The sequence below is a fragment of the Theropithecus gelada genome, chromosome 12 (assembly GCF_003255815.1).
Source record: "Theropithecus gelada isolate Dixy chromosome 12, Tgel_1.0, whole genome shotgun sequence".
NCBI classification, from domain to species: Eukaryota; Metazoa; Chordata; class Mammalia; order Primates; family Cercopithecidae; genus Theropithecus; species Theropithecus gelada.
The window spans coordinates 18,573,302-18,583,232 of NC_037680.1; the positions used below are offsets into that span (position 1 = coordinate 18,573,302).

Below are 9,931 nucleotides of genomic sequence, written 5' to 3' on the forward strand. Positions count from 1 at the left end.
CTTCCACAGGAAGAATTAAATAAAAGTCAATGACACATATCTGTCTTAGCAGAGCATCTAAAATCCTGATCTCACCTAAAAAGACAAGAAGAGGGAGGGAAACATGTCTATGGCCTATCATTTTCCAGGAGAAGGAATCACTTTTCCTGTACCACCCTCCAATGAACATGTAAATGAAAAGCAAAAGAAAAAAGCAAAGACAGCTAACAATGACTATAGGCTTGAGAGCTTTGATTCAGAGAGGAATAAGGAGGAAAAATAAAATACCTGTCAGAGTTCAAGGGCTTCATACAAGGGCCAATAAGACAGATTCTGAAGTCATGAGGCTTTCCATTGGTTTCCAAAGCTACAGCTTACGTTTCTCATCTGACACTGTCAAAAGGAATGGTAAGTATTTTACAGGCTACTCACATGTTAGATTTCCAAAGAGCTTTTGAAAGTATCATAAAGGTTGTGATAAAACATATTTTTATATAGAATAGGTCAGAGGTTCTATTTAAAATTCCTTTCAATATAAAATGAACATGAGGCATTCTCAGATAGAAACGCTACATAGAATAGACAGAGAATGTCTAACATAATGACATCAGATTTTGTTCCAACAGAGGGGTCAAAAATAGCTGCTGTGTAGTACCTCGGGAGCAGTAATTTTGTATCGCTAACATTCCATTAGTAGTACCATGTAGGAGATTTGGTTGAGAGCAGACAGAAAACAGCCCTCCAGTTATTGGCCTTATGTCTTATTCATGTGTAAAAGAAGAGGTAGGAAGTGGTTATAGGGAGTGGTAGACAGAAAAAAAAGAAACACAAGATAGTATGAATTTCCAGCCGTGTTAGCATGAAGATAAGTCATTTATTAATGCATTTATTCATTCACAATTCTTCAAATATTTCTGAATGTTTCCTGTCAGCCAAACTGTAGTATTACTCATTTGATTCTTCTAGAAGCACTCTTGTAGAACATGAAGTGTATTCATTCAAAGAAAGATTAGAAAACTGTAAAAAAAAACCAAAAACCAAAAACAAAAAAACACCTAAGCAATTGTGTGCATATATACATATAATTTGAAACTTTTTTTTAAGTTTTTATTTAGATATAGTTTTAAATTCCAGAGGTGTTACATAAAGAGTTCAAAGAGTTACTTCTAGGAATGTATGTTAAATAGAAGGAAGTAATCAGACACATGAGCCCATATTTATTCATAAAGATGTTCGTTTCAGTCTTATTTCTGATAAATTGTGAAAATAATCTAAATGAATATCAGTTGAGGACTAGATAAATTAAGATGTGTTTATGTTATCAAATACTGTATAGTCATTAAAATCATGTTCTTAAAAATTAAATAATTATTTCTACATTATGATCTCAATTTTATGATATATGTTCACAGATATACATAAAATTTAATGGAAGTTTATACCCAAACAGTGCTTATTCCTAAGTGTTGATTATGAATTTCTTGCATAGTATGTCTCAGGAATTTGATCTTTGTCAGACAAAAAACAGGATTTGAGGAATGAGTATCAAGGAATAATTAAATTTGTACTGACCCTCAAAACTTTTGTATTATTCCAAACTGCAGATCTTTAAGGCTAAGTTAGTCTATGTAACTCATAAGAGTTTGAAACTGTGCTCTGAGTAATTCACCATTTAAATGACCTTTAGTTTGACAGAGTAAAGATTATTTATGTGGCAGCAAATGAGACTGGCTTTTCTTCAAGACTCCAACTTTTGAAGTGGAGGTACTGTCAACCTTGCTCTGAGTTGACTCCACCAGGCCCCAGGCCAATTTCCATATAACTTGGGGCTAGGGTTTATATCTCAAAGTCTATAACAGATGTGCAAGCTCTTCTCCAAAGCTTCGAGGAATAGAAATGCTGAAAGGTAAGTAGACCTAGATTCCTGTAAGAGCCATGGAAACAAAGGATATTAAGGAGACAAGAACAACACAGCTTATAAATAAGGCCAAGCTTTATACCGTATAAAATCAGAAAGAACTGGGTAGAATGATGTCATGTAAATTTTCCTCCTTACTGGTTACCTTAGCTTAAAAGTAGAGCATTAAGGCAGACTCTTGATACCTGTAAAGTCTTGAGGTGCCTGGAGTCAATAAACAAAGAAACCATTAATTGGAGAGAGAGGCTAGAAAGACTGCCTGAAATCTCCAGATGGGAATTTATAGCAACAGCTTCTAGGCCAGTCCTACTAAATGCAGAAAATCCCTGCTGGCTGCCGACACATCAGCTGCCACCCTGGTGTAAACCCAACTGAATTTTGAGATTAAAAGTTCAGTTAAAATAGAGGGTTTGGGGGCATCTATACAAATTGGAGGAAAACATGTGGAATTTTATTAATTATAAAGACACTTTCTTGTTGAATCTACATCGGGAGTTTGATTTCAAATGGCAGGTCCCTCTAATTATCATTCAAAAAAAAATGAGACTTTAGGAGGCAAATCTGTGTAACTGCAAGTACAGGAATGCTTTCCTTTAAGCATGACTAGTTCAGAAGGTTGGCACCAAACACAAGCAGCTATTTGCCTTCCCTGTTTCCTAGCTACAACAGTGAAGCAAGCTCCATGTAGGCAGCTGGAAATGAGTTCTGACTGGACAATTATATAAATGTCACTCTAGGTGGTTATCTTATCAGGTTTTTTTTTCTTTCTTTCAGAGACGCAGCATCATATTTCAGGGGTACTGGATTAGTTAAGATAAAGAGAAGGCTTAGATATATTGCCACAATAAAAACAAAGATGTCTCAGACACTGGCTTTATAGTATTATCTACAGATGGAGACTGTTGGAGAGGCCCTGTGGATGTAAAGCAAACCCAGTTCATTCATTGCTCCAGCTGTATTGATAGTCATACTTTCCAAAGACCCTGGACAGTGACTGATTTATCCACTACACAGTCTGCATTTTACTTGAGGCAATTCTTTAAAAGCAAGGTCACTACAATGCATGCCTTTTAACATATATTACGAGCACCTAGAATCTTATCAATAAATCTTGATTTGGGGAAACCCATTAAACTCTCTGAGCAATAATAGGCATATCCAAGAGTAAGATCTCAGAGAAAGACCACAATCTGCCACTCCGTCTGATTGAGATGTATTAGGAATGGACAGTAGCCTCTGAAGTGTCCCATAGAAGCTCAAGCAGGTAAAACAGTGCAATTTTACACATCTGTGAAGTAGAGGTTGTTTTAGTGAAGTAAAAATGACATGCTAGCTTTAGGCTACATTTTCCATTAAGAAATGAGGGCAAAATAGTTGTATGTTAATTTTTAGAAAATGTTAATTCAGATATTTATGGTTATGATTTTGTTCCCAATTGTTCATGTCCTTCTTCATTTGTAGAAGAATTGTACTTCCCTTTCCAATGATACGCAACTTAAAATGCTCCCTGTGGTAGAAGTATATATCTCTGTCCCACACAACTTTCTTTAGCTAATATAAAGTAAGCAGAAGTGCCAGATGCCCCCAGTTTGCAGAATTCTAAATGTGGCCAGAATGTGGTGATACCACTCACCCTGTCTGCCGCAAGACTGCTTCTTCAATCTGTCAATCTGGGTCCTGAAATTAGAATCTAAGTGAAGTAAACTGAAATCAAGCTGCAGCAGATACATGTGAGTGAGAAATAAATACTGCTGTAAACCCAGAGATTTTGGAACCATTTGTTACCACGCATGACTTAGAAAGCTAATTAATAGATGATCTCAGAATATAAATAAATTTATACTACAAAAATATATATATCATTAGTACATCAGGGTTTTAAAAATTGAACTCACTCATCTATTCATTCAATAACCCATAATCAACTATCATTTGTATTTTTCCCCTCTGCCTTTATCAACTTTTAGGCTGTATTGACCTGTTGGTCTGGCACTGTGCAGGCATCACTAAGACCGATTTAAGTGAACTCAACAAATAGAGGACTAAAGATTTAAACTTAGGTAGAAAATCTAGAAACCAGAATTCCACTGGCAATTCCATTAAGATGTGAGAATTAGCTTAGACAGGTCAGAGTAGCCGTCTTAGCCACAAAGGGAAAGGGTTCTTTTCTTCCTACAGTTCAAAATCCAGAGTGACTGATTCGTCTTTAGCCAGTCTGGCTTCTGCACTCTTCTCTGGACATGGCATATTTGCTATTATGGCCTTGTCTTTGCTTCTACGCCTTGCCTCCTCTTGAACCATACCAAGTATCAAATTAGCACTTGATATATGCCAGATACTACACTGGTCTCTTTCATATATACGATCTATTAAAATACTCTCAATTAACTTGTGAAAATAGGATAATTAGATCATTATTGTGACCTCATTTAATTGTGCAGGAATCTGAATGTTTATGAGTTTTAAATGACTTTTTGAAAAAAGCTAGCAGTTTTTGCTTCAACACCAGTGTAATCTCAATTATATAATAATGGTTTCTTTGCTCACTCTCAGAAACTTCCACCAAGAACTCCAGGCACAAAGTCCTGTTCCCTCATGAAGTCTTCCTCCCCTCCTTTCGTTTATCCCAACTTATCTCTCTCTTTCCTAAAATGCCACCTTGCAAATGTCCTCATAATAGAATTTGAGCAAACATTACATGACTACCTTTACACATTTCTTACGTGCATGTTATCCCTGCTTAAATGAACTGAAAATTCATTAGAATATAGCAAGTGTCTCACTCACTTGTGATCAATCTTTTCTGGATGAGCAAATCACTTTCTTTTTCGGAAGGAGAGAGATTGAACAGAATGATTCAACACCGTTTATGAGTGACTATACTGAGTTGGGGTAAAGAGAGGTAACAGACAGGGAAAATGATGACACACGGTGATCGATAAGAAGTGCAAGCAGCATTTTAAATTCAGTTTACATCTTCAAACTCTGAGTTCAAGATGCTTTCCACTGTACCATGTGGTCCCTATCACTGGGTTCTATAACATGTTTTCTATGTTTTAAAGCAAAAAGTTGCTCTGGTTTGTCTTCCTCAAATTGTCAAACAAATATTGAAAACTCTCAGATTTGCTATACATCATTTGTGAAAAATTGCTTAAGAAATAATTCCTCAACTCATTTAGTTTCATTAATTTTGTCCTTTGAAGGATGGAAGAATAGATCTTTCTAGCAAAAATCGAATTTGTGCATGACAGCCACTTCAGCTCAGAGGTCAAAGAATGAATTTGGGCTGCCTCCCTGCATTCCCATCCCTTCAATCTTTTGTTGTGCTTGCACAGCAGGTAGGATTTGAAAGAGGTTCTGCCCTTGCTAGAAGAAAAAAAAAAATTTAAAGGCAGAAAATAATCAAACCCTGGTTTGAGAGGAGCCAAAATTAATGCTGCTTCCAAAGCTAATATAAACCTTCTACCAATACTTAGGATTTAAAAAAATTTTGAAAGTGTCATACTTCATGGCCAAGGGGAGACCCAGTAGGGTGGCTGTGTATGCTGTGTTTATGCTTGGGAATAGAGTAAGAGGTTAGGAAGATCAGGAGATAAATTTTCAAGGGAAAAATCTAAAAAAAAAGATTGGGCATTTCCACAAATGTGTGAAAGGAAATGCAGACAGATAAACCTAAAGCTAATATCACCAAACACCAATATCCCTGTCAAGATTTAAGGTCCCAGTGACTTTACTAGTGCAATTTCAATTTTAGCTTTTATGCTCCTGTTCTTACTAGAGTTAGTAAAAAGCAAAGGACAAGAGTCAAAAAATAGAAATGAGCATTTGAAATAAGACTCAAAAGCAGACACGTCCGTTGGTCTCTTTTTCTAGCTCCACTTTTCAGGAATTCTGTCTCCAAGTATATGACACACTTACTTTTAGAAAGAAACTGCTTTGAGCATTCAGAAAAGGAGGTGGTGATGTCAAATGACTAAACATTTCCCAAGTTCTAGACTTCAAAGTCAGTCCAGTGCTTTCTGTTGAAGCTTTAAAGTATCGATGTTAAGCGTAAGGCAGCCTTGTTTTGGAACACAACACATTTTGCTAATTTGTTGGACATTTATGATGTTTACATTGAGAGACTTAAAGATATTATCACATCTATTTTTGAGATTGTGATCTTCCATTTTTTTATGGGACATGTCTTCTTGTTTTTTCTTTTAGGTCAGGTGGGCTCCTGTCTTCAAGAGTTTTTGACTGCCATCTCTTTTGAAACAGCTTTTTTTTCAGCTCCAACAGTATTTAAAAGGCTTCAACTTAGTTTGTATGTCCTCTAGTCCCTTCCTTCACGAGACACAGAGCCTGTCCTCTCTGCCAGAGGAATTATCATCCACCCAGGACTGAAATCACTCACACACCTCCCAACTGTTTCTGCCACAGGACCAGAAGTCAGAGTCTAGCACTTGTGGGTGTGATAAATAAAAGCAGCTTTCTACCTAAAAAGTTTTAGCCCAGTATTATCTGCTGCCAATGAGGAGAGATAGAAGTTCTTAACTTTCAATAGACTAAAAAATAATGAAAGATTTTAAAACAATTCTTATGTGGTGAGAGAGAGAATAATGAATGACATTTTCATCCACAGTCACATGTGCCTGGTGGATATGAGAATATTCTTTAATGATTACATTAAGAGAAATATAAATAAAATTATATTTGCACACTGAGATTTTATAAAGAAAAAATCTTTCCTATGGAGTGCTTTTGTTTCTATTTTTTTTCTATTAAAAGTATAAACTTTTAGGGCTGGGCATGGTGGCTCATGCCTATAATCCCAGCAGTTTGGGAGGCCGAGGCAGGCAGATCAACTGAGGTCAGGGGTTTGAGACCAGGCTGGCCAACATGGTGAAACCCCATCTCTACTAAAAATAGAAAAACTAGCCATGCGTGGTGGCATACGCTTGCAATCCCAGCTACCAGGAGGCCGAGGCAGGGAAATTGCTTGAACCCGCGAGGTGGAGGCTGCAGTGAGCCAAGATCGCATCACTGTGCTCTAGCCTGGGCAAGAGAGCAAGACTCTGTCTCAAAAATAAATAAATAAATAAATAAATAAATAAATAAATAAATAAATGTATAAACTTTTAGTTTAGGGAAACAATCATACTTAGATTGGAGCATCTTGATATTTAGCAATATTTCTACTTTAAACAATGATGGAAGCATATGGGACCTGGCATCATTATAAAACTTATTTAGTGGCTAAGATAAGGATTCTACCTTTTTAAAAAAAAAAAAAAAAAAAAAAGTATTGACTTAAAATTGTATAGATCCAAAGGGAGGCTAAAAGGAGGCAGCCTGGAAGCCTGGATGGTGATAATGACCCAGGAGTCAGGTCCTCAGAAGGACACAGTTCAGCTTTTGTACCTACTGCTGTGCCACTCCTGGCAAGTTATTTATATTTCAATCCTTAGTTTTCTTATCTGTAAAATGCAAGAAATTATACTAAATTGCTTTTTGTTGAGATATAATAGTTTTTTGAAAGTATAAAGAATTTTGTATAAGTTGTGCTGCAATAAAAGTCACTCACTATGATTATTCCTTGAAAATAATTATTGAAACTCCCACTACCTTCTAATCATTTTAGAATCATGAAATATGGGAAAAGAAGAAAGAAAGAAGAATCCTATTGAATTTCATGGTGTCTTCATAATGGGTATTTATCTCAGGTACTTTTGTTTGTACTTTCCTATTTTACCATTACCTCTCCAATATTCTGTTTATCAAAATCTCATCCAAACTTCAAGTACCCACCCTCTCCAAGCCTTACCTTGTTCTTGAGAAACTCAGATGAGCCTTTATCTACACACGGACATCTGTGTATCTATCACCTATTTTGTTGTCTATAATCTCTTGCATGGTACTTATGTGCTATGTCCTATCCTAGGTAATCTCTTAGCTCTTCCTTTTTCTGAAAATAAAAAAGTTTCTTGAATCTAGAGGCTATAAAGTTGGTCCAGTTCTACACATTCACACACTTCACAGACTTTTATATAAATACACACATATACATATATATGTGAGTATACATATTGTATGCAGTGTGTATCTGAACATATGTACTTATATACATATAGGCCTAAGTATATAGGACTTAAATACATATGTCTTTTAACACATAAGATTTAAAAGTTAAAATCTTATTTTTATTTTAAAAACATATCCCAAAACTATACGGCTGTTACTCTAAAAGCACACAAAGAGCTGAAGTGTTAAACCAAATTGTGTATGACTTTCTCAGACATGTCAATCTTTTATTTTTATATTAGTTATAAATCTTAGCAATATTTTCTTTTAGCATAATAGAAACATTACTTAGTGCCAGTTGTGTAGTAAGTTACTGCATATTTTTGCTAAGAATGAAGCTTACTTTCTTTTCTTCTTTTTTTTTTTTTTTTTGAGATGGAATTTTGCTCTTGTTGCCCAGGCTGGAGTGCAGTGGTGTGATCTTGGCTCACCACAAACTCTGCCTTCCAGGTTCAAGCAATTCTCTTACCTCAGTCTCTCGAGTAGCTGGGATTACAGTCATGCGCCACCATGCCTGACTAATATTTTGTATTTTTAGTAGAGACAAGGTTTCTCCATGTTGATCAGGCTGTCGAACTCCAGACCTCAGGTGATCTGCCTGCCTCGGCCTTCCAAAGTGCTGGGATTACAGGCATGAGCCACCATGCCTGGCCATAATGATACTTTCAAATATACAAACTTCAAAAGATTTTACTACTCATAGGCAACCACTTGCAGAACTTTCAAAGAAAGTGTCTCAGAAATAAGTAAAGAAATGTACACACACAGGAGAAGAATTGAAAATACATAAGAAGTAGTGAATATTTCTTTGTTGCAAGGAATAGCACTTGACTTTAGCTAATGTAAACAGAAAAGGAACTTGTTGGAAAACTAGAGTATATCTCACAAATTGCTTGGGAAGACTGAATATTGGGGCCTTGAAATGTAGGCATGAAACAAGCAAGAGGGAAACAGAAAACACAGCTAGTGTCCAGTAGTCAGAAGGATTTGGATAGGACCCTGCTGCCAGTGCCATCACCACAATTGTGGGGACCTCACCACAAATGGACTCAGGGTGTGCCCATTATTCCCAGGCTGGTGTAAATCAAGTTTAAACTCCTTAAGCGTATTTATAACTCAGGAAAGTTTCAAAAATCAATGGGAGAAGAGTCTGCTTGGTAAAATTATTCAGATGCCCATCTTCAAGCTCCCAAGGTTTATGGCAAGGGAAGATCTACCTTCATTGGCTTCCACAGATGCATATGATGAAAAACTCCCTCAAATTAAAATGGAAGTTGAGATTAAAGGGCACTGACAGAATCTTCTGCAATCCATTGCTTCTATTTTTTTTTTTTTTTTTTTTTTTTGAGACAGAGTCTTGCTCTGTCACCCAGACTGGAGTGCTTTCTGCTTTCTTAGCACACATATGTAGCCTTATTCCCATGCTCAGAATTTAAGGGAAAAAAATCTCCACTATATAATAACGAAGCTGACCTTTCTTTATATAAAATTGAAAACACATTTATCCCGTTTTCAAAGACAAAAAAACCTCAAAAATCTGATCAGATTATTCATACATTCAGTGCCCAGACGTTCTAGACTATATGTCCTTTTGCATTTGTAAACTACACCTAATTTTCTTTTAGGCATCAAACGTGCCTAAGTTATATTTTTAAGGTCTTTAAAACAAGTTTGGATACTTGGCTAAGCCACTGTTCATTAGAAGTTTCATATATTCGGGCCGGGCGCGGTGGCTCAAGCCTGTAATCCCAGCACTTTGGGAGGCCGAGATGGGCGGATCACGAGGTCAGGAGATCGAGACCATCCTGGCTAACCCGGTGAAACCCCGTCTCTACTAAGAAATACAAAAAATAGCGGGGCGAGGTGGCAGCGCCTGTAGTCCCAGCTACTCGGGAGGCTGAGGCCGGAGAATGGCGTGAAGCCGGGAGGCGGAGCTTGCAGTGAGCTGAGATCCGGCCACTGCACTCCAGC

The 9,931-nt window shown here is 36.8% G+C and overlaps 1 pseudogene; it reads left to right on the forward strand.

Moving 5' to 3' along the window:
• Positions 1-209: 209 nt before the first annotated feature.
• Positions 210-9,931, forward strand: part of LOC112636478 — a 157,339-nt pseudogene continuing 147,617 nt past the window's right edge.